This window comes from Canis aureus, chromosome 28, assembly GCF_053574225.1.
Source record: "Canis aureus isolate CA01 chromosome 28, VMU_Caureus_v.1.0, whole genome shotgun sequence".
Taxonomy (NCBI): Eukaryota; Metazoa; Chordata; class Mammalia; order Carnivora; family Canidae; genus Canis; species Canis aureus.
The window spans coordinates 691,822-717,404 of record NC_135638.1 but is presented as its reverse complement, the minus strand read 5'-3'; the positions used below and the strand labels follow the sequence as shown (position 1 = coordinate 717,404).

Below are 25,583 nucleotides of genomic sequence, written 5' to 3'. Positions count from 1 at the left end.
ATCATCATCCTATCTCCCCTTTGTTTCTCATCTTCATTAATGATGTTACCATATACCCAGGCACCCATGCTTGGAGCCTCAAATCTAATGTCTGAGATGGTAACTTGCTTTCATGTTTTTATTCTCTGCCTGGAAAGACCATATTTAAGGATTCAGCTCAAATGTCTCTTCTATGGAGACTTTTTCTGTGCTTGCTCATCCCCAAACAAGTATTGACCTCTTCCTCCCCTCTGCTTTTCCTGTACCCTATATAAGCTTATATCAGAAGCATTTCTCTACCAGATAATAAGCCTCTGAGTGACTGAGACAGGATCCTGCCTGCCTTCAGTGTGTAGAGGCTAGGAATAGTGCTAAACATCCCATAATGGACAGAACAGGCATCTTTTTTCCCCTCAACAAACACGTATCCATTCCAAAACTCCAATTTTGTTGAAGTTGGGGAACTTTGCCCTACTCCTTAGCACGATGTCTCATGCACGGAAAAGCTTCAAGAGACATTCATTGAATGAGTTCTTTCCATTGGTCTTGCTCCAACATTCAGTTGGTCACCAAGCCTTAAATGTCACCCATGACTCTTTTTTTTTTTTTCCATCATCACTGTAGCATCGGAATTCAGGACCTAAGAGCTCCTGACTAGTGTTATAATCATCTCCTAATTGATCCTCCTGACCCCGGTTTCGTTTTGATCCATTTCAATACCGCTGCTTCAATTGTCTTTGTAAAATATGGATCACACTGTGCTGCTCCCCTGCTTAAAATCTTTTCATTGTTTGCAGTATAGTGTGAATTCTTACAACTTTCTAAAAAGTGGCCCCAGGCTGTTTATAGGCTTATGCCTAGTTCCTCCCTAGCCACACACCTTATGCTTCAGCTGCATGGGCCTAACCCCTCTTGCCTTGACAGGTTCATACCTCTTTGCCTTAAACTCTGCTTCCTGGACCTCTGGTTAACCGAACCTTCACCCTAACCTTGATCTTAACCCAACCCAACCCAACCCTTCTCTGCTTGGAGAATTCCTACTCATTTGTAAAGATTCATTTAAAATGGATCTTTAAGTTTTCCCTGAATCCAAACCTAGTAAGCTTAATCGTTCTTTCCTCTCTATTCTCTTAGCACTTCGCCTATATTATGCAATGATCACAATTTATTGAAGTCGATTGTTCATGTGGTCCTACCTGGCTGAGAAACTGTGACCTCCTCCAGAGTCAAAGCCACATCTTACCTGGGTGCCTCCTTTAGCACTAGGCTCGGTGCCTGGTATGTAATAGATGCATATTAAATACCCATTGAAATAAGTCAATCGGAGAAGGACAAACATTATATGGTCTCATTCATTTGGGGAATATAAATAATAGTGAAAGGGAATAGAGGGGAAGGGAGAAGAAATGGGTAGGAAATATCAGAAAGGGAGACAGAACATGGAAGACTCCTAATTCTGGGAAACGAACTAGGGGTGGTGGAACGGGAGGTGGGTGGGGGGTGGGGGTGACTGGTTGGCGGGCACTGATGGGGGCACTTGACGGGATGAGCCACTGGGTGTTATGCTAAATGTTGGCAAATTGAACACCAATGAAAAATAAGTTTATTATTAAAAAAATAAAATAAAATAAAAATAAAAAAATACCCATTTGATCTGATAAATAGATTGTGATAAATATAACACGTTTAAAAGCAATATTTAAAAAGCTTCTTCACACTCAAACAAGTTTTCTTTAGCCCTATGTGATTTCTGTATGTCTTTTATGTCTTTGTCATATCCAAATAGCAATAAGCTTTGGCGTGAATGTAAAGTAGAGGCACACAGCAAAGAGAAGGGTAAATGAACATCAATCTCATCATGATTAGATTGTTTGCCATAGTCTCTTCTTTCTGAAAATTTAAAGAGCATGGATTGGAAAGTCTAGAAAGGTGCAGCTTAAGCATATTGCAAACTCTTATTGTATTCATCTCATAGGAACTTAAAATAGCCTTCCTGCATGCTCTTAACACATCTACCAAAGGAAGACATTCTACAGCCAATAATTTCGATCCATTTCTTAGTGAAGTGCTAACTAATCTGTGCACAAGGCCCCATCATCAGATAATTAGTTATTTGCGCCTGTCCTGTTCTCCTCCTTTAGTTTCATCAGGGAAATAGCATTTTCAGGTTTTTTTTTTTTTTTTTTTTCAGGGCTTAATCTGTCTGATATCTAATCACAGTGTGAGCAAAAGTATTCTAGAGAGCCCGTATCTACAGGTGATTCTTGGAATTTGCAGGTATGGGATCAGCTGAAGGATCCACTGCCAAAGGGTCAGAGGTTACAAATTTTCTCTTTGCATCAAGGCAGGAGTAGGAATGTGGGGGAAGAGGCACAGAGACTCACATTTATTGAATGCTTTTTATACACTAGTCATTGTGCAGATTCTTTTACTTACGTTGTCTTTTGGGCTAGGTATTGTTCACATGTTACAGATGACAGGCTCTGGGAAGCTTAGCACTTTGTTCAAGGTCACGTAGCTAATATTTGATAGAACCTTGTCCCAAGTCTTGCCTTCCCAAGAGACTTTCCTGTTCACCTTGCCTCATGGTGACTATTTCTGCTCACATCCCAGGTGCTTCTATTACCCTCTTGACTGTTTCCTTAAGAATGGGGCTTCCACATCTATTTCTCCTACGTGCCTTCAGACTCTCATACAAACCCAGCTTAGGAAGCACAAACCATAAAACAAAAACATTACTGAATTTGATTGTGTCGGAATTAAGGATTTCTACAGTGAAGGATACCATGACGAAAGCTGTTAGAGGGCAAAATGGGAGAAGATCTTAACGCTGTCTAAAATTGTTATGAGATCAATACGTGTGCTATGAACTATCGGAAATAAAAAATAAAAAAGCAGGGATCCCTGGGTGGCGCAGCAGTTTAGCGCCTGCCTTTGGCCCAGGGCGCGATCCTGGAGACCCGGGATCGAATCCCACGTCGGGCTCCCTGCATGGAGCCTGCTTCTCCCTCTGCCTGTGTCTCTGCCTCTCTCTCTCTCTCTCTCTCACTGTGTGCCTATCATAAAAAAAAAAAAAGTTTAAAAATAAAAAAGCAGTAATCCTAATGGAAAAATAGGCAAAGGTTCTAAATAAACAATTTAAAGAAGAGGAAACCTAACAGCTAATGTGGGTATAGAGAGAGCTCAGCTAATTAGTAATCAGAACAATGCAAATTTTAAAAATAATCAGAAATTTTTACAGCAGAGATGTAGAAGGTGTCGGTGGGTTTGTGAGGGCATCGGAGCCCTCATGCCCTGATTGGTAGGCGGGGAGCGTGGTGACACCATTTTGGAGAACATACTGGTAGTATTTAGCCGACTTAAATATATTTTTATACTCAATGACCCAGTAATTCACTTCCTTGGTATATCTTCCAAAGAAATTTTCACCGAGTTACCTAAGGGTACATACACAAAAATAATTATTATAGCCTTATTTGTGGGGATTGGGTCCATCTGGAGGTTCCTCACCAGGAGAGTAGACATGTTAGATGTGGTGGATGCCTCCCAGGGAATGTTTTGCAGAAGTTAGAGTCAACAGACGAATACATGAGTAGCAACACGGATGGATCTTACATACATAAAGCTGAGTAAAAATAGTAAAAAATAGAATGAAGTGCATAATACATTTACATACATATAAATACAATTTTGCATGCACCCAAGTTGTCCACTTAGGACATGGGGCAGAGGTGAGAGTGAAGAATGGAGTTAAGTGAGAATAAGCTTTAAAAGCAAGCAAATAGGGATCCCTGGGTGGCACAGCAGTTTGGCGCCTGCCTTTGGCCCAGGGCTGATCCTGGAGATCTGGGATCGAATCCCATGTCGGGCTCCCGGCATGGAGCCTGCTTCTCCCTCTGCCTGTATCTCTGCCTCTCTCTCTCTCTCTCTGTGTGACTATCATAAATAAATAGAAATTTATAAAAAAAAAAAAAGCAAGCAAATAAAAAAGATTTGCCTTGAATAGGCCAGTGATGATGGTATATTCTGAATTAAAGGAGTGTAATTAACCTGGCCTCTGCGTTTGATATTAAAGACAAAAATCCACTTGGCACTTGAGGCATGAAGTGAAGGTAGGTATTTGGGTAATTTGTCATTTTTTTCCAACGAAAAGGAAGTTGTTTTTCTTTTACTTTTTAAGCATTATCTGGTTTCTTCTTCACCCATAATCTTATGACATTCACTCAGATTTATGCTTATACAATGTGAAATCTTGACTTGTTACTTACGTGTTTATAGTTTTCATATAATATTTATCTCTGCCATTGTTGTCTTCTTAGTTTCAAAGCCTCTGGAGGCAGGAATGAGGTCTCTTTCATATGCTTTGTAGGGACTTTAGTATAGTCAGACCTTTAGATCGCGTTAGTGATATTCCCAATGTTTAATGTCATGAAAAATCTTTTGGGAAGAGGTTTTCTTTTGAGATTCTAAACGTATGGATGATGTGCTCTGTAGACGTCCTGCTAAAGTAACGCGGGTTGATAGTACCCAGGTTTCCTGTCTAATAGACGTCCTTCCCCTGCTCACATTTCATCCTTTCCTTTTCTTTAGCAAGTCTCCCTGGATCCTTTTTCCTAAAAGAAAAGATCACTGGCCAATAAGAACAGGTTTTTGATACCTGATGTGCCGGTGAATTTAAGAAATGTGTTCAGTGATCAGAAGGTCATAATTCGCATTGTGTAGAACTAGAAGATTTAGGTATTTCTTCTCAATAGTTGGGATTCTCTCTGTCTCTCCTTTTTCTCTTTCTCTTTGTGTCTCTGTTTATTTCTTCTGCTTGTCTCTGTCTTTTTCTCTGTACTTCTCTCTACCCACCGTCTCTGCTTTTCTTTCTGTTCCTTTATCTCACTCTCCTCTGTCTTTTTCTTTGGTTTGGACTCTCTGTTTTTGTCTCTTTTTGTTTTCTCTCTGCCAGTTTCTGGTTCATAGCTTCACCAACAGGGTGGTCCAGGGCTGATGTATTTGCAGTTGTGTCAAGTTATTGCTCTAGATTTAACTGGAATTTCTATCTTTTTCTTAGTCCGTAAAAATCCTCTTTGACAGCCCCTCTGTATTCTTAGAATTACAGTCCCTGAAGTAAGCTGGTGAGTACATATTTTGTACTCATAGCAGTAAAGAAAAATTTTGTGATGAATTTCACAGTGAAGATGGTTTCCTAAGAATCAGTGCCATTTTGATGGCTATTGGGAAAATGCAATAACATCAATGAATGGAAGGTACTTGGATTTCTTCAGGGGAGCTCAGTAGGCCAAAGCCTTATGGGACTCCTTACATTCTTCATTTCCTTTGTCTTGAAAGACTGAATGGGAAATTTCCAGGAAGTTTCAGAGCTTTATATCATTAAATTGAAACTCTCTGAGGAAAACATTAAGAAGATTTGTCTTCTTTAGAAATAGATGGCATAGAAGTTTTGGATCAACTACTGGTAAATGTATTAGATGCTCAAGGCCTGAACGACAAAGTGCGTGATCAGTAAACCACTGGGGCCCATATGAAGGAAATTTTTCTGAAGGAAATTGAGGGTGAAATTGTCAGAATTGGTTAAATTGTATTTAATCCTTGTCAGTTGCTATTGGGCTTAAGAATTGTCAGATTAGGGGCAGCCCCAGTGGCTCAGCGGTTTAAGCGCCGCCTTCAGTCCAGGGCGTGATCCTGGGGATCGGAGATCGGGGATCGAGTCCCACATCAGGCTCCCAGCATGGAGCCTGCTTCTCCCTCTGCCTGTGTCTCTGCCTCTCTCTCCCTCTGTGTCTCTCATGAATAAATAAATAAAATCTTTAAAAAAAAAAGAATTGTCAGATTTTCTTTAGGACCACATCCTATAGGAATTCTCCCAAGAAGACCTTGAGAAGTACATTTTGTTGCAGATCGTTACTTATTACAGATACCTGACAAGGTAATGTGTATGGCATTTCCGAGAGGTGCATATAGATGACATATTGGAGGCAAGATGATGTCTGCAGCGGTGGAAGCCCTATCCTAGGCTTAGATTTATTGCCAGTGGGAACTACTGTGTACTTACAAGTAGGGGAATTTTTGAAGGACTGTTTTCCGGAACACATTCTTTTGGTTCTGTGACAAATGGATGGGAAAGGAGAAATACCAGAGGGAATTCAGATATGGAGGGAGTAATAGTTTGGAGGAATAATGGCCTCATAAGTGGAGAACCACATATTACTAAATAGAGATCAATTAATACATTTTGGATACGAGAGATGAGGAATGGGAGCAATCAAAGATGACAAAGCTCTCAAGTCTGAGTCTAAGAAAAACCATAGTGATATCACAGAGAGAAAGGCCGGGAGGGACCTTGGCCGAAGACAGTAGATGATAGGGTTGGTTTGAATACACTGACTTTTGAGGTTGATTCCACAGAAAACAGTCATGGGCTCCACTGCAGCTCCCAGAAGGCCACGAAGCGGTAACAGTGGCTCAGAGTGATCGGCGACCCCACCCACGTGGCACTTCTGATTTTCTTCAGCTAAATTCTACGAACTGTCGAATCCTCCGTGGATGCTGCCACGACAGTGGTTCCTGTTTACGTCCCCGTCAGATCAGTGTACCGTGAGCCTGATTCAGACGCAGGGTGCCCAGGATTTCCGTGTCTCCAGCCCGTAGGGCAGCCTGGCCCCGTAGCTGGTTGGCCGCATCGGCTCCTGGACTGGCATCACTGTGCCCGCGGCGCAGGCTTGGTGGTGATGCTCCACGGGCGACGGCTGGAAGGTGGGAGCGGGGGAAGCGGGTTAGTCCTCTCCGGGGGCTGCACAGGCCTTCAGGGGGACGCGGCCCTGCAGGATGCAGGATTCACCAAGGCTGAGGGCGGAAAGAGGCTGTACTCGGGCAGGAAAGGAGCCGCGCAAAGGCATGAGGATGTGAGAGTGTTAGACGAGCTCGGCCAGGGGCTGGAGGGGCAAGGTCATGGCGGGAAGACGGACGAGGATGGTGAGCGGCCTGGGAAGCTATACAGGTGGACTGTAAAACCTTGCTCAGGCCACCACGTAGAGGGGTTCGACGGCAACCTCAGCTGGTATCTCTTGGGAAGCGCAGACAACCAGGAGCGAAGACTTTTGAATTTTAATCTTTGCTACTAACTACTGTGACCAGATCGAAGTCCTAAAAGTCCTCTGGGGTCGGTTTCTACGGCTCTTACAAATATTATTATCGGCACAATTTGCATTTGGTCGGACTTCTACGTTTTTTTGAGTAAGATATCTGATATCTAGATTTTTGGTTTTTAAAAATCGAATAAACCAAATAACCGTTCATACGCCCTCGGTCTAATGGGGTCGATGAAGTGATTGGCAGCCTCGACCTCACAGGGACTGCTGGCCTCGCCGCCACCAACAGTCCTCCCCTCCTTTTGCTGCCGTTCCCCAGGCTCCCCTGCCAGCCTTCGGGGATCCAAATGGCTCTAACGCTGGTGCAGCTTTTAGCGACCCAGCTGATTTGCAAGAGTGCGTTTTTGATTTTTTAGAACCCAGACTGCCGCATTGTACTGCTCCTGGGCCTTACTCTCCGCGTGCAGTTTCTCTACCCAACTTGGGGGAGATTACCACAAAACACCCAGTGCTTTGTTTCCTGAGAAGCCTCTAGGTTCTCTCCGTTCAAGGAACAAGACATTTGCCCTCCGGCTGCATTCACGCATCCGTCCCTTCTCCAAGAGCATTTATTAAGCACTCCTCTGTGGGAGCTGAGTAACACACCTGCTCTGAACAAAACCACATGGCTAAGGACGTGCAAGCAGGACGTCGAAGTTTCACATAGTATCTTAAAATAGTATTTTCCTGATTAGGAAATGCTTTTATAAAAAAAATAAATAAATAAAAAAAAAATAAAAAAAAAAAGGAAATGCTTTTATGGTCACATGTAAAAATTTGAAAAATAAAGAAAAGCACAAGTAGGAAAATAAGATGAAATTCACATAAAATTCTGTTGCCCCAAAGTAAGAACTATGGAACATTTTGGCCTATATGCAAATGCTACTTCTTTCTGTGCATTTGAATATTTATATACATTTACAGTGTGTTGTGAACATTCTTCCTCTTTTTTGTTTTATTTATTTTTTTTCCTTTTTAAATTTAAATTCAATTTGCCAACATATAGTATAACACGCAGTCCTCACTCCAAGTGCCCCCCTCAGTTCCTGTCACCCAGTTACCCCATTCCCTCCACCTCCCCTTCCGCAATCCTGTGTTTGTTTCCCAGAGTTAGGAGTCTCTCATGGTTTGTCTTGCTCTCTATTTTTTCCCACTCAGTTCCCCTCCTTCCCCTATAATCTCTTTCACTATTTTTTATATTCCCCGAATGAATGAGACCATATAATGTTTGTCCATCTCCAATTGACTTACGTCACTCAGCATAATACCCTCCAGGTCCCTCCACATCGAAGCAAATGGTGGGTATTTGTCATTTCTATGCCTGAATATTATTCCACTGTATACATAAACCACATCTTCTTTATCCATCATCTGTCGATGGACACCGAGGCTCCTTCCACAGTTTGGCTATTGTGGACATTGCTGCTAGAAACATCGGGGTGCAGGGGTCCCGGCGTTTCACTGCATCTGTATCTTTGGGGTAAATCCCCAGCAGTGCAATTGCTGGGTCGTAGGGCAGGTCTATTTTTAACTGTTTGAGGAACCTCCACACAGTTTTCCAGAGTGGCTGCACCAGGTCACATTCCCACCAACAGTGCAAGAGGGTTCCCCTTTCTCCGCATCCTCTCCAACATTTGTGGTTTCCTGCCTTGTTAATGTTCCCCATTCTCACTGGTGTGAGGTGGGATCTCATTGTGGTTTTGATTTGTATTTCCCTGATGGCAAGTGACGTGGAGCATTTTCTCATGTGCTTGTTGGCCATGTGTATGTCTTCCTCTGTGAGATTTCTGTTCATGTCTTTTGCCCATTTCATGATTGGATTGTTGGTTTCTTTGGTGTTGAGTTTCATAAGTTCTTTGTAGATCTTGGAAACTAGCCCTTTATCTGATAGGTCATTTGCAAATATCTTCCCCCGTTCTATAGGTTGTCTTTGAGTTTTGTTGACTGTGTCCTGTGCTGTGCAGAAGCTTTTTATCTTAATGAAGTCCCAACATTTTATTTTTGCTTCTGTCTTGTCTCACATTTAGATCTTTCATCCATTTTGAGTTTATCCTTGTGTCTGGTGTAAGAGAGTGGTCCAGTTTCATTCTTCTGCACGTGGCTGTCCAATGTTCCCAGCACCATTGATTGAAGAGACTGTCCTTTTTCCAGGGAATAGTCTTTCCAGCTTTGTCGAATATTAGTTGACCATAGAGTTGAGGGCCCATTTCTGGGTTCTCTATTCTGTTCCATTGATCTATGTGTCTGTTTTTGTGCCAGTACCACACTGTCTTGATGACCACAGCTTTGTAGTACAACTTGAAATCTGGCATTGTGATGCCCCCAGATATGGTTTTCTTTTTTAATATTCCCCTGGGTATTCGGGGTCTTTTCTGGTTCCATACAAATATCAAGATTATTTGTTCCAACTCTGTGAAGAAAGTCCATGGTATTTTGGTAGGTTTTGAATTTTTGAATTGAACATGATAAACTGCCCTGGGTAGCATAGACATTTTTACAATATTTATTATTATACTTATTATTCCAATCCATGAGCATAGAATGTTTTTCCATCTTGTTACATCTTCCTCGGTTTCTTTCATGAGTGTTACCATAGTTTTCTGAGTACAGATCCTTTATCTCTTTGATTGTGTTTATTCCTAGGTATCTTATGGTTTTGGGTGCACCTCCTCTTTTTCTTTTGAAGCTTTGCTTGTTTGTTTGTTTGTTTATTTATTTATGACATGGAGAGAGAGAATGTGAGTGGAGAAAGGGGCAGGGATGGGGGGAGACAGAGAGAGAGAGAGAGAAATCACAAGTGACTCCTTGCTGAGCACAGAGCCTGACACTGGGCTCCATGTCACAACCCTGAAATCATGACCTTAGCAGAAACCAAGAGTCGGTCACTAAACCACCTGAGCCACCCAGGCACCTCTCTCTTTCTTTTTTTTTAAATGAGAATATAGTGCGGTTGTTTAGAACCTGGCTTTGAGCATGAATCCTGATTTAATCCATCATTGGCAAATGTGACCTTTATCAAATTATTTAATATTTGAAAGGCCCTGTTCTGTTTTCTGCAAAAATGGAGATTGTAATAGTGTTTACCTTATAGGGTTAAAGTCAGGGCAAAATGAGGTAATATATTTAAAGCCTGGCACATAGCATTTTATTGTATGAGTCCTTCATTATTGGATATTCTTGTTATTTCTAGTTTTTTTTTTCCTGTATGTAATGTTGCTAAGCTACACGATATAGTCGGTATCATCACTTTCGGTACCATTCAGTTATTGATTTGTGTGTCTCGTGCAATTACAAAAAGAATTGCTGAGACAGACTCACTCATTGTAGGTTGTCCCACATGGAAGTTTTTCCATTGATTTCTGAAACTTGGGACATCGCTCAGATGTTCTCCTTATGCCCTCATATAGATTTAGTTATACTAAATGACCTTGCTTGGTTGCCATGGGAATTTGCTCTGTGTGATAACACTCTCTCATTTGCCCTCCACAAGAGGACATGGATGGAATGAAACCCGGCTGGATGGGGCTGGTAACAGAGCTGTATGTGACCTTCTGGGTGGGTCCAGAGGCTGGCTGGATCCTAGTCACCTCTGGCCAAGGGGTCAACCACAGCATTTTATGTGCATGGCCACTAGAGCCCTTTGAAGCTGGGTGCTGATGTGTGGGGATGGAACCACGTTGGGATTTAGGGTGGAGAGTCAGATATCCCTAGCACAAGGTGGGACGGATGAGGGGATGAGGCTAGCACAGCTTTAGATGAACTTGCTGCTGTTTTAGTGAAGATATTGACTTAGCAGGGTGTCTTTTTGTGCCCTGGTGATATCTTACACTCCCACCCCACTTATATATTTATTGAAACTATAATAACAATGAGCTAATATTCAAATTTAACAAAACTTGAAAAGTCGGACTTCAGCAAAATGCTATGGAGCTGCAGAAACTCTGAGCACTAGAGGGGTATGAGTTGCCACTCCAGCCACTTCAGAGTGCTCCTGTGTAAGTGAGCGTGTCTAGGCACACGCCGTGCGGAGACGCTCACACAGTGCTTAAGGAGACGTTCACGAGCATGCTCATTGCAGTGTTTTTGTAATAATAAGTTATTATTATGGGAGAATGGGTAAATAAACCGAAGCAGGTTTGTACAAGGCAATACCAGGAAGCAGTTAAAATGGATGAGTTAGGGCAGCCCGGGTGGCTCAGCAGTTTAGCGCTGCCTTCGGCCCAGGGCGTGATCCTGGAGACCCGGGATTGAGTCCCATGTTGTGCTCCCTGCATGGAGCCTGCTTCTCTCTCCTCCTGTGTCTCTGCCTCTCTCTCTCTCTCTCTGTGTGTGTCTCTCATGAATAAATAAATAAATAAAATCTTAAAAAAAAATACAACGGAATATTATTCAGTCATAAGAAGGAACAAAGTTCTATTTAGTGCTACAACATGGATGAACCTTGAAAACACTATGCTAAGTGAAATGAGCCAGATACAGTAGGACACATATTGTATGATTCCATTTATATTAGGTACCTAGAATAGGCAAATTCTTAGTGACAGAAAATAGATTAGAGGTTATCAGGGTCTATAGAGATAGGGGAACAGGAGTTATAGCTTAATAGTTACAGAGTTTCCATTTAGGGTGATAAAGCTTGGCAATATGTAGCGATGATGGTTGCACACCTGAAAATAATTAATGTCACTGAATTACATAGTTAAAATTGCAATTTTTAAAATATTTTTTATTTTTATATATTACTAAAATTAATAATAATATATAGCAAAAAACTGAATTTTATACATTAAGTGCATTGTATGGTATATGGCTTATATCTCAATAAAGCTGTTGGAAACACTGGTTGGCTATACTTCAAAAAAATAAAAAATAAAAAAATAATAAAATAAAATGGATGAGTAGAGTTACATGTATCAGCCTGAATTACTTTAACAAACAACACTGAATTTAGAAAAGTGAGTCGAGGAAACATAGGTACTCATGCAATTTATATGAAGTCAAAGAACACACAAGTAATGCCATGTTCATAGATATGTATGCACTGAAGGTACAAACATGCATAGTCTGAACCCCAGGTAATAAGTGTTATCTCTCGGGAGAAGGAGCCTGGGATGGGGAAGAAAAGGCATTGCACTCTGGATGCTTATCTAAAGAAAATAAGAACTGAAGCAAAGATGACAAAACATTAAGATGTAAGGAGGGTGAAGTATGTCTGTATTATCTTTTTTATTTCTTATATAATTAAAATTACATAATTAATGATCACATATTCATGTTTTATTAAAATGGGGAGAAGAGGGCAAAGGGAGTTAACATATGACCACAATGAAGAGAAAGCCTAGCAATGCAAGGGGAAGTAAGTATTTATTGTAGCGCTGATGCCCGGTCCCGGGAAAACCATGCTAAATGCTTGCCCGTGGGTCCTTCCCATGGTGGTCTGTGGTAGAGACCTTCCTTTCCTACCTGCACAGTTAATGCTCTTTGCTCTTCTTTTTTTTAAAGAAGGTGGTATTTATTTATTTGAGAGAAAGCGAGGGAGCCCGAGCAGGGGAGAGGGAGAAGCAGACTCCGCGCTAAGTAGGGAGCTCGATGTGGGACTCGATCCCAGGACCCTGAGCAGGATCATGGCCTGGGCCGAAGGCAGACACGTCACTGACAGAGCCACCCAGACGCCTCTTTTTGCTCTTTTCACCAACTATGTGTATCTTGGAGATCACTCATCCAATAGCTTCTGGCAATTTTGTCTCAAGAAACCTCTGCCTTGTGAAGATAAGCACAACCGTAGCTTCTTCAACACTCAATTTTGGAATCACTGATCCCAGATACATGGGATGAGCGTTAGATACTAACTTGTAAAGACAGATTGTGTTCAGACCCCGATCAACCTTGGAAACAAAGCGTGTTTATATTCAGATTCGAAAAGCTCTTTTCCCATTTCAGGTTGTCAAACAGTTGAATATATTAATCTTGGGACCAGGGACAATGTCAGGGTGAACGTCTGTGAGCGATTCTCACCCTTTAAAGAAAAATGCACTTTTCATGGCCTTGGGCAAAGCAGGGATTCGGTGCTGTTGCTACTTTTACAAGCCACTCTGTGGAGACCGTGACTGCATCTTGGGGTTGCTGTTGAATCCAGATAATGTTAATTTTGTCCTCATTTGTATGCTATTCAGTTTTATCAAACCAAACATTTGTTAGTGATTTTTAGGAAGGCTGGTAAGATTGTGACTATTATTTATGAAAATGGGGGAAAGCTCCTTTTAAATTACCTGAATCTTTCTTTGAGCCAACGAAAGAAAAATAAAATTCATGAAGCAGTGAAGGGGGGCTTGATGGTTGAGCTACAGCCACCAGGTGTCTGGCCTGGCTCCGACAGAGGTTGTTGTGGGATCACAATGAGCCTGGATACACGGAGCGTGGAAAGTCCCTGATCCCTGTCATCACAGAATTTGGCTTATAGCCCACTCCCCTCAAAGATGGACGCTTCTGGCATTTCTGCTGTTGTTTTCTATTCTTGTTCCTCCACTGGGAGAGAAATACAATGGATTTTTGCTAGTATTTTCTAGAGCTGAATTTGGGAACATCACAGGACAAATTCCTTATGCAGGGTCTATGGGAAGAAAGGAACCTTCTTTATCAATCCAATTAATAGTTCAAATATCCCCTACACCTGCCTGTGTTCTCCTTCGTGGTGCTCATAAGACCTGGAAAGGACCGGAGTTTAGAAGTGCTAGCTGGGAGTCCTTTGTCTGTAAGCTTCTCGAGGGTCTCATGGTGGAGTTCACACACCGGCGTTAACGATGCCAAATTCACGAATTGGGCGGGACAGTTGAGAAGGGCTATGGGTTGTGTGACCAAAAGAATGTTTAACGAGAATGAACAATTATTGCCCCATAGTTTCAATTTGTTTAGAAAGCAGTTTCCTATCAAGTCAAATAAAGTCAAATACATACTTACTATAAAACGCAGCAATTCCACTCCTAGATATTTACCCAAGAGAAATGAAAACATATGCCACACAAGGCTTGTATGCGAATATTCACTGTAGCTTTATTCATAATAGCTAATAATTAGCAGCAGCCCACGTGCATGTGTCCATCACCTGGTGAGCAGGGGAGCACAACGTGGTGCATCCATGGTGCATCTGTGCATAGATATATTGTGGCACATCCATGCAGGGGATCCTATTTAGCAATACCAAGGAATGGAGGATGGATGGACAGCACAACATGGATGACTCTTCAAAGCATTCTTTTTCTTTTTTTTTTTATATTTTATTTATTTATTCATGAGAGACACAGAGAGAGGCAGAGACACAGGCTGAGGGAGAAGCAGGCTCCCTGCAGGGCACCCAGTGCGGGACTTGATCCTGGGACCCTGGGGTCATGCCCTGAGCCGAGGCCAGATGCTCAACCACTGAGCCACCCAGGGGCCCCGCCAGAGCATTCTTCTGAGTAAAAGAAGATAGAAAAAAACCATTGCATACCATATGATTCCATTTATATGAAGTTCTATGAAAAAGCAAGTTTAGTGACAGAAAGAAGATTACTGGTGGCCAGGGCTCAGGGATGGGAGAAGGGATTGACTGCAAGAAGCCGGAGGGAACTTTCTCAAGTGATGGAAATTTCCGATAGCCTGATTGCAGTGGTGGTTACATGACTAAATATATTTGTCAAAACTCATAGAATTGTATAGTGACAATGGATTATTTTACTGTGAGTAAATTGTACTTCAGTATAAAGCTGATTAAAAAATCGAAGTAGGTAAAAAATAGTTGGCTTGTGAAAATGTAATGTCGAAAGAGAAAAGAGCAATCTTCTATTACAAATCAACATAAATCCCCTTTATATTTTATATATTTTAGTTCTAGCTTTTGAGTAATGAGTTTTTCAGCCTCACCTTTTGCAGTGAGTGAACCTTAGTCCCTGGTAACTCACACTTGCTAAGAAGTCCTCCTTACACATCGTGTGGTTTCTCTCTTTGCTGCTGCTCATTTATGCTGAACACCTACCTGGAACGGGTCCTCCCTGACCCCCACCCCCGGGACTCCACCTCCTCTCTCCCCCACCTAACTCCCACCCACCCTTGGAGATCCATTTTGGAATTCACCTTCTTTAGGAGGCTCTCCTTGATTTCTCCTCGTTCCTGCACGTTAGGACATCTCTGGGCAGCCCCGTCTGTATTTACCAGGTTATGCCACAATTAGCTCTTTATGAGTTCGTCTTACCATCTTTTAGAGATAAGGCACCGTATCCTACACACTTTCTATCCCAAGTGCCCACTCCATTGCTGATGGTCAGTGAGTGCTGAGAACGAGTGAATGGGAGCGCCTCATGGAACCGTGGAGAGGCAGAGTGAGATATTGGGGAGCACGGAAAGAAGAGAAACTAGTAGGGTCCCAACCTCTCAGTGGTTGGAGTGACTTTGGACAAGTAGTTGAATGTGTTGGCCTTAGTTTTCCTGGGTAGACAGTGAGGGATATAGTCTTGTGCACTGGGTGGGCTTGCTGGGAGACCTGAGTGAGAGGATGTGCGTGGAAGTGCTCTAAGAGTAACACACTTTGCACACGTGTATCATCGGAGGAGTGTCATTTCTCGGTCCAGGTTGTAGCGATGCAGACCAAGCCAAACAGGTAGAGTCTGTTCACCTTCACCTGTTGACTGCTGAGCCTCAGCATTACAGTGGAAGGTTTACCTGACTCCCTGGGCATCTAGTTAGGACTTCCTGTTTGTGAGAGGCGGCCATAGACTCCTCAGATCCATTCGCTCGGTGTTAATTTTGTGCCGAAGCAACTGCCAACCAGTCTGTAAAAATTTTGAAGATGTAAGATTTTTGTAAAATAAGACTCCTGTCTTATTTCTCTTTGGGTCCTCTGAGTGCTTCATAGAAAGCATTGCACCCAGAAATGTTAAAATGACAAAAGAAGTGGAGCTTAACCCACAAGTAAAGGGGAATGTTACTCAGTTTGGATTTAGACTACAACATAGCTGTTAAGTGCTGTATTGTCATTCCCTCTGCTCAAAATAAAGTTGTTTCTTCCATCAAAATCCTAGAGAAGAACACAGGCAACACCCTTTTTGAACTCGGCCATAGTAACTTCTTGCAAGATACATCCACGAAGGCAAAAGAAACAAAAGCAAAAATGAACTATTGGGACTTCATCAAGATAAGAAGCTTTTGCACAGCAAAGGATACAGTCAACAAAACTCAAAGACAACCTACAGAATGGGAGAAGATATTTGCAAATGACATATCGGATAAAGGGCTAGTTTCCAAGATCTATAAAGAACTTATTAAACTCAACACCAAAGAAACAAACAATCCAATCATGAAATGGGCAAAAGACATGAAGAGAAATCTCACAGAGGAAGACATAGACATGGCCAACACGCATATGAGAAAATGCTCCGCATCACTTGCCGTCAGGGAAATACAAATCAAAACCACAATGAGATACCACCTCACACCAGTGAGAATGGGGAACATTAACAAGGCAGGAAACCACAAATGTTGGAGAGGATGTGGAGAAAGGGGAACCCTCTTGCACTGTTGGTGGGAATGTGAACTGGTGCAGCCACTCTGGAAAACTGTGTGGAGGTTCCTCAAAGAGTTAAAAATATACCTGCCCTACGACCCAGCAATTGCACTGTTGGGGATTTACCCCAAAGATACAAATGCAATGAAACGCCGGGACACCTGCACCCCGATGTTTCTAGCAGCAATGTCCACAATAGCCAAACTGTGGAAGGAGCCTCGGTGTCCAACGAAAGATGAATGGATAAAGAAGATGTGGTTTATGTATACAATGGAATATTACTCAGCTATTAGAAATGACAAATACCCACCATTTGCTTCAACGTGGATGGAACTGGAGGGTATTATGCTGAGTGAAGTAAGTCAGTCGGAGAAGGACAAACATTATATGTTCTCATTCATTTGGGGAATATAAATAATAGTGAAAGGGAATATAAGGGAAGGGAGAAGAAATGTGTGGGAAATATCAGAAAGGGAGACAGAACGTAAAGACTGCTAACTCTGGGAAACGAACTAGGGGTGGTAGAAGGGGAGGAGGGCGGGGGGTGGGAGTGAATGGGTGACGGGCACTGGGGGTTATTCTGTATGTTAGTAAATTGAACACCAATAAAAAATAAATTAAAAAAAAATAAAATAATACCACACACACAAAAAAAAGTTGTTTCTTGACTGTATCTGTCTGCTATTCCCCTGTAGCAGCCAGGGACGCTTGGCCTCATACATGTCGGTAATAATAATAATAATAATAATAATAATAATAATAATAAATAGAAATGTTATCCAGTTTTTTTAAGAAGGCTACATTTCATTTTTTTAAAGAAGGTTATCTTTCAAAATAAAATTGTAATTGAATCTCATTTTGAGAGTCTGCTCAAATAATTTATCACTGAAACTTTCCAAGTTTAAGCTAATAAGATGTTCCAGATCTTTGAGGGTCTTTGAGTATCTTTGTAACTCTTTATGACTAAAGAATTTCACTGTATCTAAGATCAATTTTCCACAAATCTTAAAATCTGAACTGTAGCTTATTATCAGTGTGGTATTCTTTATAGCATTTCATAGACATTTTTATTTTAAAAAGTAATATTTTACCTTGATTATAGAAATAAGGGGACCGTGTCTTACTTTTAGGTAACAGAAAAAGCACTAGGCCCTTGATTCACTGTAACTGGCTAGACTTATCATTATTTTTAATTTTTACTAACCTTATTAATTTTTCTTAAAACAAAATGGGATAAAATCTAATTAGGTCTCTAAATTTTGAGGTGCATTAAGAATTCATCAAAATAATATTATGGTTAATATGGCTGTTTTCAGACACAGAATAAAAAGTAAATGAAATTGACAAGAAAATGTGAGATACTGAAATATTGTACCGGTATGTTATGCAAATATTTAAATTTATGAGATATAATAGAAAGCAAAAAGTCTATATTGTAGTCATTATTAATAACTGTATTTCTACTCCAAGGTGATTTAAACCTATGTTCTAATTTTGGTAAGCAATTTAAAATCATTTGCTGCCTTGTTGATTTAACCTTTCAAATATGTCAAGGGCCACTAACTTCTTGCAACATTTATAGATATTTATCCAAATGTGTTTTTGGTTAGGATGTGAAAATATTTGGGGAATAAATCCAATATTTGTGCTTATTTACTTTACATAAATCACATTTCCCCATGAGTGACGGTGTAAATGGGAGTAGGTAGAAAGAAAGAGGAACTTGAATATAAGCCAAATGTTTGCTTATGGGATTTATTTAGAAATCCATTAGTGACTGTGATAGTTGGAAGATTAACCCAATAACTCCTTTTCTTTGTGGATTTTTATTTTCATTTACCATTATATAGTCTTATGAGGCAATTCTCTTTGGAGTACCCAAAGAGAGATATTACATTTTTACCAAATGGATTCTTTTCAATATTCTACTATAGCACTATTTGCATTTAAGAACACTACTTTATTTCAGTATAGATTTTTTTTTTACACAGGTATTTTTCTGTTTATACTCTACCCTCATCCCATTAAAGAAAAAAAAAAAAAAGCATCATAACCTCTCAGACTTTCATATGCTTTCAAGATGGTTTGGCATCTTTACTGGGTTATATGCCTTAGCAAAAATATTCCCCAGCCATTCGTCTTTAATTACATTTAAATTTACATTAAAATTTAAAAGAATTAAAAGCACTTTAAAAAGCGGCATGTCTATTCACTAAACAGCATGTATTAATTTATAACTGTTTATTGAAATAAATGTGGTTAGTCTATGTCTCTTGCCTCATGCATAATAAAGAACTTCTCTTTTTGAAAGTAATTGCTGTAAAATATTGCTTGAGGGGTTGAAATGCTAGTGTGATTGGGAGGTAGTATCGTTGCTCTTGGGCAGACTGTTCTGAACGACTCAGGTGCAGCCATGAAACTGGGTCAGGGGGGTTGAGGTCAGGGAATGACAGGTGGTTAGGAGGGCTCCTTAGATAATGAAGTCCTTGAGAGCAGGAATGGGGTCTTGATCTTTTGTAAAATCCTAAGGGCCTGGGGCAGGTCCATTCACAGGGGAGGAAAGGACAGCGCTGTGGCCAGAACAGCCAAGACAACAAACAGATCCGAGCTTGATCTTAGAAAATACTGAGTCCCTCTCAAGGCTTTCTTCTCAAGCTGAGCTGGTATCTGCTACTTCTTCTCTTCATAAAAAAAAAACGACATATTCATCTTAAAGAAAGGGAAACTGTTTGTCATTAAGCCTGACAGTGATTTGGGCCCTCATTCAAGTGGAAGAGTTCTTCCTATGATTTCGGTCCTGTGGGGTGAGGTCAGAAGGAGGTGGTTGTAACACAAGTTGTGATTCCGTTTTGTCCTTCTCCTACTCGTAAACCTCCACTGTTCCCCCCCTTTCCCACAGTGACAATAAGGAAAAAGTCCAGATACTTCAGTGTAGGTGGCAGGTGGAGGCCTTCTAGAATTTGGCTCCAAACTACCCGTAACTTTTACCATCTTCCAACATGAACCTCAGTGCGGCCCAGCCGTTCTCCTATTTGATCAAGAGATATTCTAGGCACTTCTGATGGAAAAGCAGAGAAAAAACTAAGACCGGAAGTGGGTGAGGCCTGGGGATTGCTGGCAGAGATGAGCATCCAAGCATCCAAGCATCCAAGCATCCAGGGGTACGCGGAGAGCAGTGGTGCTGCCCACACTGACAAGCTCTCCACGGTGCCTTTCCAAGGTGAGGGAACAACCGTGCGTGTCTAGGTGACTCTGTTCCGACCATGTGTTATTTGTTGATCCCGGTCTGTCATTTTACTTACAGATCAGGACATATTCTGGGAGTTGGCGGATTAGATTCTGGAAGAAGGAATCCAACCCAAAAGACAAGTAGGAATTAGGTGAGAAACTCAGGATGCCAGACTGTCACTCTGGTGTTCAGGGCTGGACTTGAGTCCTTGAGGAAATTACCAAGAAAAACAGGGCCTGGGGGTATGTGGTCAGACTGGCGTCAGGAGTGAGGGATGGAGGAGGGGCGGTTAGGAAGATGGTGGCTCACGCCGGCACCCAGGACCGTTGTCACCCCTGGCATCCAGGCGGCAGATCAACGCATTGTACCATTCCACCCTATAGGTGAGCGGCTTTAGATTCTGGCAGCTGGACAGGGCAGGTTCGTTCAGGATTGACATCCTCTTGCTCCAGATCCTACAGGCACTAAAGCAGGCCTCTCTATGATATTCGGGTGGCCATATATTGCATGTGAGTAATGATTTCATCGCTTCCAATTAATCTGTTGCTTCGGCCTAAAAAAATGTCTTATATTTATCTTTTGCTCTCTTTAGGTCTCAAACAAGGTATCACACACTGCTTGAAGGAGTAATACATTTTTGGTCATTATTCTATTTACCACCTAAATCGAGGATGAGACCAGACAATAGACCTGATTTCATTTAAGTTGGCTTTAATTTTTTAATGGACATAAAATCAATCTGTTGGTTTCCTTAAGCTCTATTCCCCCACCCCACCCGACCCCACCCCCATCAGTGAAATACAAAACTACAGGGACTCTCTATTGCTTAGACTGTGGATGGTGAGTGCTGTGGAGGCAAATAAGCGCCTCGTCATTCTGATTATTTTGGAGACAACACATAGAAAGACTAGAAGCTGGAAAGCCAAAGATTTTTCATGCAGAACTCTGAAGGAACTCTGCATGGATGCATGCTCCAAGGGGGCTTTCATTCTAAGTCAAGAAATTTAGGCTACATGGAGGGGAGCAGTCAGTTCACTTTGTAAAATTAGTTGTTAGGGCTATGTAAGGGTTAATGAATGAACTACACTAGCCTGAATCTAGATATGTGCGTTTGTATAGATCTTGCTCTCAGCATATACGTTATTTCGGTAAATGATTTTTTTAAAAGATTTATTTATTTACTAGTATCTGGGGATCCCTGGGTGGCGCAGCGGTTTAGCGCCTGCCTTTGGCCCAGGGCGCGATCCTGGAGACCCGGGATCGAATCCCATGTCGGGCTCCCGGTGCATGGAGCCTGCTTCTCCCTCTGCCTATGACTCTGCCTCTCTCTCTCTGTGTGTGTGACTATCATAAATAAATAAAAATTTTAAAAAAAGATTTTATTTATTTATTCATGAGAGACACAGAGTGAGAGAGAGAGAGAGAGGCAGAGACACAGGCAGAGGGAGAAGCAGGCTCCCCGCAAGGAGCCTGCTGTGGGATTTGATCCTGGATCCCGGGATCATGACCTGAGCTGAAGGCAGGTGCCCAACCGCTGAGCCACCCAGGCATCCCCCAGTAAATGATTTTTAAATATCATTCTTTCATTCAATGAATAGATGTACTGAGTACCTGCTTTATGCCAGCGATGTGCACATGCTGTTGGTACAGAAACGAGGAATGTATAGTTGCTGATATCGGGGCTTACGGCCCTCACAGGCATCATAGGATTCACTGCGGGAATACAAAGATGAGTCCTGAAGCAACTGCTGCATCAATTTTTTTTTTAAAAAGTATATTTATATAATAGAATATTATTTGGCAATAAAAAGGAATGAAATATTGATGCATGTTAAAATATGAATGAACCTCAAAAACATCAGGATAAGGGGAAAAGCCAGTCACAAAGGACTGCATTTTGTATGATTCCATTTACATAAAAATGTCCAGAATAGGCAAATCCATAGAAACAGAAAGTAGATTAGTAGATTGGAGGTGGTGGTGGCACATGTGGAATGGGATGTGTCTGCTCATGCTGTGGTGTTGGTGTCTGTCTTGGGGGTGATGGGACGTCCTAAAATTTATTGTAGTGATGGTTGCATACCTCCATGAATACACTAAAAACTACTGAATGGTACACTTTAAATGGGTGAATTGTATTGTAAGTGAATTTAATCTGAATAAAGCTAGTAACAACTAAAGCCAGGGAAAGAGGGAAGGAGTAAATAATGGAAGGAGAAGATAGATCGTTCATATAACTTGCCCATGAGAGGAAGTAGAGAAATGGGAGAGTGACAAAGGGATGTGTTTTATTTCTATATTGATTATCTAATTTATACAATAGTTTTAAGTTCATGTTCTCATTTCATCCTCACAACATGGCTGTGAATTTATTATGTAGATAAAGTGCTGGAAGCTTGGAGAGCTTAAGTGACTTGCCAAAGAACGTACAGCTTAATAAGCAGCAAAATGGGTAATTAATTAAACTCAGTTTTTTTTTTAGGAAAGCAGAGCACAAGTTGAAAGATTGACTCAGAAAAGAGGGGCGATGCCTACTGAGGTAGGAGAGTAGGAGGAAAGACGACATGAGGATATGGATACTGAGAATTCTCTGATTCCAGAAACTCTCCTCATTCCAACTCACATTTTTTGCACGGCTTACTTTTATGCTTTTGTTGGCTAATGTATTAATATATTAATGTAATTTTTTGGCTAATATATTTGTAGACTAGTTAAATATTTACATATTAAATTCTTTGAGGACAGGGAAATGCCTGTGTCTTTCAGATCCTTTCCAGTACGTGTGGGGCCTTGATTACCCATTTATTTGCCTGTGTTGGGCCACTGTATTCTGAAGAAAATCAGAGCTCATTGGCTACCAACCAGAAGTATGGTGGTCACGGATCTGAGCATGTGTTCTTGTTAGTCTTACTTTTGTAAGAGGGTATCGATGGTCTCGTCAATGTGGATTGTCCTGCTGCGAATTGACAATATGGAATACGCATTCACTCTAAGCTTTTGATAGAGCGTCTATCCTTAAACTCTGTTTTTAAATTCTCATCAGATGGTTCTTTTTTTTCCCCCATTGTACCCCTCTTTCTGTCCACACATCAAATCACTCAGCAAAACCTATTGCTCCTGTTTCTAAAATATATCGCGGATTCATTCACTTTTCTTCCTTTATGAATTAGGCCAGGCCACCCTCATCGTTGTCCAGGTCTTTCCTTTCAACCAGTCTCGCCTCTTCAAGGCTCTCCCTTCTCTACGCCGTGGCTGCAAGACCTGTATTCTTTATAGGAACATTCTATCTTATGCCTCTTTGCATGTCCTCCTGCCTAGGAAAATTATCATCACAAAGAGCTAGCTTTTAATATACGTGTAAAAAACTCATTTAGCAAATGTCTGAGGGACAACTGTCTGCCACACACACTCTTCCATGGGCCATTGAACAAATTCTAACTCTACCGTGACCCACAGGTCCTGTGGGATATGGTCCTTGCCTTTTTCTCAGACTTTATTGCGTTTTTTTGCCCTTTCTCACTAGACTCCAGACAAATGATCTTCCTTCAGTTCCTTGGAAAAATCGTCCTGCCTTAGGGCTTCTGGAAGGAGTACTCTTGTCATCACTCTTCTTAGTGGGTAGCCGCTCCGCATAATCTTTCAGTTCTCAGTTTAAATATCTCCAAATCCAAAAGAGGGTTCTGTCCCCTTCATGCTTTAGTTGGGTAGGAATGATGGGAAGCGCAAAATAATAGTAGTAGCTTAAGCAAAATAGAAGTTTCTTTCGCTGTCATATAAAATTCTAGGTAGTTGTGCTTCATGGGTTAGGAACCCAGACTCCTGCCCCAGTGTTCCTTTTCAACTCTACTTCATGGTAAGATGGCATTTTCCATCTGCATTTGAGTGACCAGAAAGGAGTCAAGGGGAAGATAAACATGTGCCTCCCCCAATAAGTAACATGGTCATACCTCGCTACAGAGAAATTGAAAAGCGAGGTCTCTTCTTTTTGTTTTGTTTTGTTTTGTTTTTTTAGGTAGTTATGTTTCTATCAGGATTAAAAGGTTCTATTACTGAGGGAGAGAGAGAAAGAGGATATGAGAGAAAGGAACGATGCCTCCATATATTCTACTCCTGCTAGAAATGGACTCTTACCAATTATCATATCACATAGCATTTTCTTTATGATGTGACCCACCAAATAACTTTTTTGTTAGTAATTTTGTGCTTTTACTGAGCAACTGGTTTGTATTTCTATTTTGTGCCTAATTATGTTTCATTCTTTGCTCTGTTTGCCAGGCAATTTGCAGCTAAATTTATAGTCCTCTCTAGCAACGGCACATACCTTATGACATGTATTTTCTTCTGTGATATTAACCATGATATTATTTTACTGCACCTGCATTCTCTACATTCTTCATTTATTTCTACATTTTTTATTATTTATTTATTTATTTATTTATTTATTTATTTATTTTTTAAAGATTTTATTTATTTATTCATGAGAGACACAGAGAGAGAAGCAGAGACACAGGCAGAGGGAGAAGCAGACTCTCTGCAGGGGAGCCTGATTCAGGACTTGATCCCAGGATCCTGGAATCACAACCTGGAGTCACAACCTGACTCCTGCCTGGAGTCAAAGGCAGACACTCAATCACTGGGCCATCTAGGTGCCCCTCAATGTATTTTTATAGGTCTCAAATGATTTTGGTAATAAAGTTGGAAACAATTAAATTTCAAGTGTGAATAAATAAATAAATAAATAAATAAATAAATAAATAAAATACCCTGTGTTTAATGAGGATTATGAAAGTACCTATATCATAGAGTAGTTGAAGGAATCAGGAGTTACTGTAAGTAATACATTTAGACCAGCGTCTGGTGTACAGTAAGAACTACATAAATGTTTGCTCAGCATTCTTATTTTAATTAAATCTTTTCTGAAGTGACCACCAAGTAAGTCCACTTGAAGAGACAGTCCTAGGAACACTCTCAAAGTAGGTTGAATGAAGAGGGAAAGGATAAGCATATATATAAGGGCCACTCATCAACAGTTGTTCTGTATCTGCAGATTCTAATCTGTGTAGCAGCTAGCAAATGCATTGTGCTGTGTAAGAAAATATGCTAAAAACCTTAGAGATGATTTCTAAGACAGTTCATGTCTGGTAGCTTGGCATCTTGTAGACACAAACATATGAATGACTAACTAGACTCATCGCCAGGACTGTTGCTCTCTCTGTACCTTTATCCAAGTTAGGGATAGAAAGTTTCCATCAGATAGATCTGGGTTTCAATCTTAAATCTGCAACTAACCAAACTCTGTAACCTCGGTCAAACCTCAGGTTTCACCTCAGAAAACAGGAACGACAATACCTACCACACAGGGAGGCAAGGATTGCATGAAACAATGCATGTAGTTAGCACGGTGCCTGGCCAGAGTATGCTATAATAGTGATTCCTGTTATCATCAGTTTCATGCAAATCTTCTGAACTGAAGAATTATTACCTTTCATTTCTTGGAATTATTTTGAGTACAGACAAACTTGATTTTATTTTCTTTAAATATTTGGAAACCCTGTCCTACAATTTGACAAGAAGTCTGCAAATGTTTACATTTTTACTTTTCCATGATGAAGTTGTAGGAAACAGTGCCTTCTCAGATATGGTTCAAGGGTGATCAGTGGCCCACCGGGGTTCTTGGGAACCCTGCAAGCTATGGGTTCCTGTT

General features: G+C 41.1%; 1 protein-coding gene and 2 long non-coding RNA genes across 7 annotated transcripts in view; 2 read left to right on the top strand and 1 right to left on the bottom strand.

Annotated features, from left to right (window-relative positions):
• The window catches only part of CPQ (carboxypeptidase Q), a 319,086-nt gene that overhangs the window by 10,113 nt on the left and 283,390 nt on the right, over positions 1 to 25,583 (top strand). The window lies entirely within an intron of this gene.
• LOC144300285 (uncharacterized) overlaps positions 1 to 25,583 on the bottom strand; it is a 52,226-nt gene that overhangs the window by 22,090 nt on the left and 4,553 nt on the right. The window contains exons 3-4 of the long non-coding RNA XR_013366864.1: positions 21,491 to 21,592; positions 15,810 to 15,919 (exon numbers count right to left, since the gene is read on the bottom strand). This is a non-coding gene — a long non-coding RNA (uncharacterized LOC144300285). The remainder of the gene's footprint in view (positions 1 to 15,809; positions 15,920 to 21,490; positions 21,593 to 25,583) is intronic.
• Positions 18,860 to 23,134, top strand: LOC144300287 (uncharacterized). Its single transcript, XR_013366869.1, has 3 exons — positions 18,860 to 20,030; positions 20,263 to 20,388; positions 22,362 to 23,134. It is a non-coding gene; the product is annotated as an uncharacterized LOC144300287 (long non-coding RNA).